This window comes from Mus caroli, chromosome 11, assembly GCF_900094665.2.
Source record: "Mus caroli chromosome 11, CAROLI_EIJ_v1.1, whole genome shotgun sequence".
In the NCBI taxonomy this organism is placed as follows: Eukaryota; Metazoa; Chordata; class Mammalia; order Rodentia; family Muridae; genus Mus; species Mus caroli.
In genome coordinates, this window is record NC_034580.1 from 41824734 (window position 1) to 41830244 (window position 5511).

At 45.5% G+C, this 5511-nt stretch overlaps 1 protein-coding gene across 1 annotated transcript in view; it reads left to right on the top strand.

Annotated features, from left to right (window-relative positions):
* The first annotated feature begins 285 nt into the window (after nucleotides 1–285).
* The window catches only part of LOC110305786 (hepatitis A virus cellular receptor 1 homolog), a 32197-nt gene continuing 26971 nt past the window's right edge, over nucleotides 286–5511 (top strand). Inside the window, exon 1 of the mRNA XM_021177901.2 lies at nucleotides 286–470. The gene's annotated coding sequence lies outside the window, so the exon portion shown is untranslated. The remainder of the gene's footprint in view (nucleotides 471–5511) is intronic.

The following is a 5511-nucleotide window of genomic DNA, read 5'->3' on the forward strand; positions in this document are numbered from 1 at the left end:
CTACAATTAAGAAAGCTGGCCCAGTAGATCAAAGCTCCTTTCTACAGGAACCTCCTCAAAGCCAGTGTGATCTCCAGACCTGGAGTCTGAACTCAATGAAGACTTAAAGATCGCCCAGCAGAAAGTTTGTTTCTTTGTTTGTTTTGTGGGGGCAAGGTCTCACTATGTAGACCAGGTTGGCTACATAGTGACCAGAAGATCCACCTGCCTCTGCTTTCCTGAGTGCTAGTTTTTTGTTTTTTGTTTTTTTTAAGTATTTTGTTATAAGTTGAACAGATACTATCAGCAAAAAGATTGTAGAACTAGAGAGACGAGATTTTTCAAACAAAACACTTGAAGGTGTGGCCAGGAGATAAGGATGGAATTCTGGGACAGATTCCTCTTTATCCATCAGCAGCTCTGGGAGAGTCCATCAGCAGCAGAGGATTAGAAGGAGACACTGACCAGAAGCTGCGGCTCTCTCCTAACTGGTAAGTTCCGTCTTCTGCAGGCTCGTGTTAGAGAGAAACAATGAGGACAGTGTCCCTGGAGATTCTGTGCCATATGGCTTTGAACTTGGGATGATGTGGGATTCTATGGGGGCACTGGGACAACAATGAATCTCTCGACATGAGGACAACTTAATATCCAATAGAATCCTTCAGATTCTTGGAAGGTTGACCCTCATTTAAACGGAATAATGGACTTTTATAGATGAGCTATGAAAGCCTTCTTAGATGGAGTTAACATGAGATATAAGACGGAAACTGTAGAAGAGAATAGCCTGGTACTTTTAGACTAAGCCCTATATAGTTAGGCCTACATCTGTAGGTAATATGCAAATTTGTATAAAATGATAATAGGATCAGGAAGTTGAGGGCATAGATATATTTTCAGTCTTGTTCATTGACTCTTGTTGTTTGCAAAGTGAAACTATTTGTAAGAATTGTTGGTTTGGAGTGGAAATTGAGAGCTTCAAATTGGCTGCTAGGATTTGTGATTTGTAGCTAGGTTTGTGAACTTGGCAAGGCCAGAAGTAGAAAAGTTTTGCTTCAGTTGGATATTGGGGGTAGGGGGGTGTGGGATGAGGTACATGGCCAGATTGGGGAAGGGGGTACCTTTTAGAGTTTGGAGTTTTTAACTTTTAGTGACTGAGTTGTCAGTGAATTCTTTCTGTGTTGGGGGAGAGATTTAGAGGAAGGTTTGAGAACATATTTTTAAACGTGTGTATTTATGTCAAATAGAACTGGTGCAGTCCTCCTCCAGAAAGCAGCCTCATCCTCTTTGGCCATTGCATGTCTGATCAGTACTTCACATACTTTGGGATGTGCTTTCATGCTCCAAAGAATCCTCCCCCAAGTCTCTCCCCCACCTAAACTGTAAGTTTTTAAAATGAGCCACGAGTCAAACAGTGTAGGAAATACATCATCGTGAACACTCATTAGGTTTTTACAACACAGTTGTGAAATCTCACTGGCCTAGATCTTCAGTTTTCCCCTGAGTTCTGGGATTCCAAGCATAAAGCTCCGTGACTGGTTCTTCCTGTCACTGTATGTGAGGCAGGGCCTCTTGTGTGTCAGGATTTCCTCAGAATAGAAGCTTTGCTGAGGATGGGCTTCAACTTCTGACCCTGCCTTCCCCAGTTGCTGTGATTTCTGGCATTAACTCTAGACCCTGTTTATCTGATGACAAACATTGTACTCAGGGCTCTGGCTTGCTTAGCAAGGTGTCTACCATCTAAGCTGTACCCCAGCTTCTAGTCTGCTCATGAAAATACCAAAGTCCCAAAGCAAGTTGACAAACACTTATAATCCTAACCCTGGCAATTCCAGTCCTTGGGAGACAGAGGCAGTAGCACTGGTTCAAGCCCAACTTTGCTACAGGGTCAGAGGGCTAGCCTTGCTACTTGAGAGTTTGAATTTAAATAAATAGAGAGAGAGAGAGAGAGAGAGAGAGAGAGAGAGAGAGAGGTCCCCAGTGAAGGAGTCAGAGAAAGGACTGAAGGAGCTGAATGGCTTTGCAACCCCATAAGAAGAACAACAATGTCAGCCAACCAGACCCTCCAGAGCTCCCAGGGACTAAACCACCAACCAAAGACTACATACACACAGAGGGACCCATGGCTCCAGCTATATGTAGCAGAGGATGGCCTTGTCAGGCATCAATGGGAGGAGGGGCCCTTGGCCCTGTGAAGGTTCAGTGCCCCAGTGTAGGGGAATGCCAGGGCAGGAAGGTTGAAGTGGGTGGGTGAGCACCCTCATAGAAGCAGGGGATGGGGAAGATGGAATAGGGGGTTTCCAGAGGGGAAACCGGTAAAGGGGATAACATTTGAGATGTAAATAAAGAAAAATATTTCTCTGGCTCCTTCACTGGGGACCTTGAGCTCTGTCTAATGTATGACTGTGAACATCCACTTCTGAGAAATACCCAGGGAGCTGAAGGGGACTAAAGGCTCATAGAAGGAACATCAATATGAATTAACCAATACCCTCAGAGCCCCTTGGAACTATACCACCAATCAAAGAAAACACATGGTGGAACTTGTGACTCTGGCTATATTTGTAGCAGAGGATGGCCTAATTGGTCATCAATGGGAGGAGAGGCCCTTGGTCCTGTGAAGGTTCTATGCCCCAGTATAGAGGAATGCCAGGACCAGGAATGGGAGTGGGTGGGTTGGGGAGCAGGGGGAAGGGGAAAGGGATAGGGGATTTTCAGAGGGGAAACTAGGAAAGGGCATAGATAACATTTGAAATGTAAATAAAGAAAATATCTAATAAAAAAAGAAAACTACAAAAAATTAATATATATAAAAAAAGAGGGGCTTTATCATGCTACCCAGCCTGTCTTCTCTTTCCTTGTATATGTCTGTCTTTATCTCACTCTATCTGTGTGTGGGTGTGTTATCAAACTCTGGCCATTTAAAACTTTGGACTTATCTTTAACATGGTAATAAAATAGTTTATTATGATACAAATTTGAGTAACTGGTTTTAGGACATCAATTCTTCCATTCCACAATGGAAAAAAAATTACATGAGGTTCTTTTTCATTTGCAATCTTATTTATTTATTTCCTCATTTATTTTTTGAGACTTGCTCTTACCATGGACCTTGGGCTGGGATGGAAGTTGCTGTGCATACCAAACTGGCCTCAAACTCACAGAGATCTGCAGGACTTTGCCTCTTGGTTCTGGAATAAATGCAATGCCTCATACGTGGCTCTTTTGTTTGTTTCTCTGTTTATCTATTTGTTTTTCCTCATTTTTTGTGCTTGTAAAAGATGGAAACAGGGTCTCTGCCACTGACCTTTAAATCCAGCCATCCAAACCCATTTCCCCATTTTTTATTTAGAGAAGTTGCTCAGTTAGCCTAGACAGGCCTGAAGCCCATGATTCTCCAGCCTCAGCCTCCTGAGAAGCTGGGGGTACAGAAGGCTTGTACTACCAGGTCAAACACGAACTTTGACTGTCCAGGAATGAAAGTGAAGGGTTAGGGTTTGTACAAAGCCCAGAGGGCAGACTGGGTGTGCTGGGTCATGCCTGTAATCCCAGCCTTCTGAGGCAGGAGGATCTCTATTTGTGAGAGACCAACCTGAGATAGAAAGAGTTCCAGGTCAGCCCTACCAAAATAACTAAATAAATGAATAAATCAACCAACCAACCACACTGGTGGGCCATGAGGTCAGAGCTACAGCAAGGCAAAGGGATTTTTGGTTATGAGATGTCGAGTTTATTGCCTTCCCAGCCTCAGAGCAGATGAAGCTAGCTGAAGCCAATCCAGGCTACATTTCAAGTTTCATCTAAACATTAAGAGATTGTTAGAAGCTGATCTCAGTAGCTATTGGCTACTCAAAGATCTAAGATACCCTGAGATAGCTTTGGCTCTGCCAGTTGGTATTCTATCCCTCCACCATCAGCAAGTTTGTCTACTCAGTCAAGGTCAAATAGCCCACATCCAGCCCCTTAGACATCAGCTGCCTAGAGAGTTTCAGTTCACAGCACCTTAAAGGTCTTCTGGGTTTCCAGCCAATGGCTTGGTCTCTTCTTCGTTGACATCATTGCCCTGTGGTTCTTAGCCCTGATTTTTTGCAGTCTTGGCTTGGGAAGATTGCCTACGCCTATGAATTTGTCTCCCCTGACTTTCAGGACCCCCTTGTCTTTATGCTCCTCTTGCCTCCCTGGGCTGCTTCTGGCTGTCTCTGGGCACCTCTTCTCTGTTGCCCTTTAATGGAAGGCCATCCCTAGGAGGCCCCAGGGCCTTGCCTCAGCATAAAAACAACAAAGCTTCAGCAAGGCCATTCCCTTCAGGACCCAGAGTACTTAAGTCTGGCTTCTGCCTTTCAAAGACCATTTCTAAGTCAGTTCTTCCCAATCTGTATCTTTAACCTAGACCTTCCAAAGATATCGCCTACTCAACATGACAAAAAACCCATGATATCTTTTCCCAACCCTGTGGAGGGTGAGGCTCTTTCCTCCTCTGCTGATAGCCCCTCCCCTCATGCACAGTCAGGCCTGAGTACCTAACTCATCCCCTGCAGACCCCCAGCCTACAGGAAGCCCCTGTGCTCTGCCTTCTGAGCCCATAGACTGAGAGTCTTGATTCCTTCCACCACGTTGCTCTCCGTTGTCTCTTCCACAGTGAACTCCTGCAAAGACTCTATGGTGTCCTTGCTTGTCAGCCTAGCAGTCACAGCTGTCCTCAGAGGGCACCAGCTCCTGGGACCCCTACACCCCAGCAGTGACTCTCTGTGTCCTTGGGGAGAGAAAAGTGCCCACAAAGTGGCTCCTGAGCCCTGTCCCTGCTGTGTCCCCTGATCTTCTCCATGGCTGTTCCTCACTGTCCCAGCTGCCCTGCCCTCTCCCCTGTCACAGGCACTCTCCTGCATCTGAACATTTGCCCTGTCTCTCTTCTCCCCTCACAGCCCTTTCTGGTTGGCTAACCCTCTTCAGCCTTGCTCAGATCCCTTCTGTGTGACAGTGTTAGAAAAACATTTCAGCCTGACAGTGCAGGGGAAGCTGCCCCCGTGCCCTCCAGCACTGCCCCGAAGCTCCCTGGGCTTGCTGGATGCTTTCTTTGTCTTTTCTTTGTCTTTTCATCCAGCATGGTTAGGAGTATGGTCTGCAGACTTATGCCCTTCGTGACTGGGCATGGACTATTTATCCTCTCTTACATATATAGTGAGTTAAATGTTTATACTTTTTTTTTTTGTTTTTTGAGACAGGGTTTCTCTGTGTAGCCTTGGCTGTCCTGGAACTTACTCTGTAGACCAGGCTGGCCTTGAACTCAGAAATCCACCTGCCTCTGCCTCCCCAGTGCTGGGATTAAAGGCATGCACCACCACGCCCGGCTATACATTTTTTTAAAAATTTTTAATATTTTTTATTACATATTTTCCTCAATTACATTTCCAATGCTATCCCAAAAGTCCCCCATACCCTCCCCCCACTTCCCTACCCACCCATTCCCATTCTTTTGGCCCTGGCATTCCCCTGTATTGGGGCATATAAAGTTTGCAAGTCCAATGGGCCTCTCTT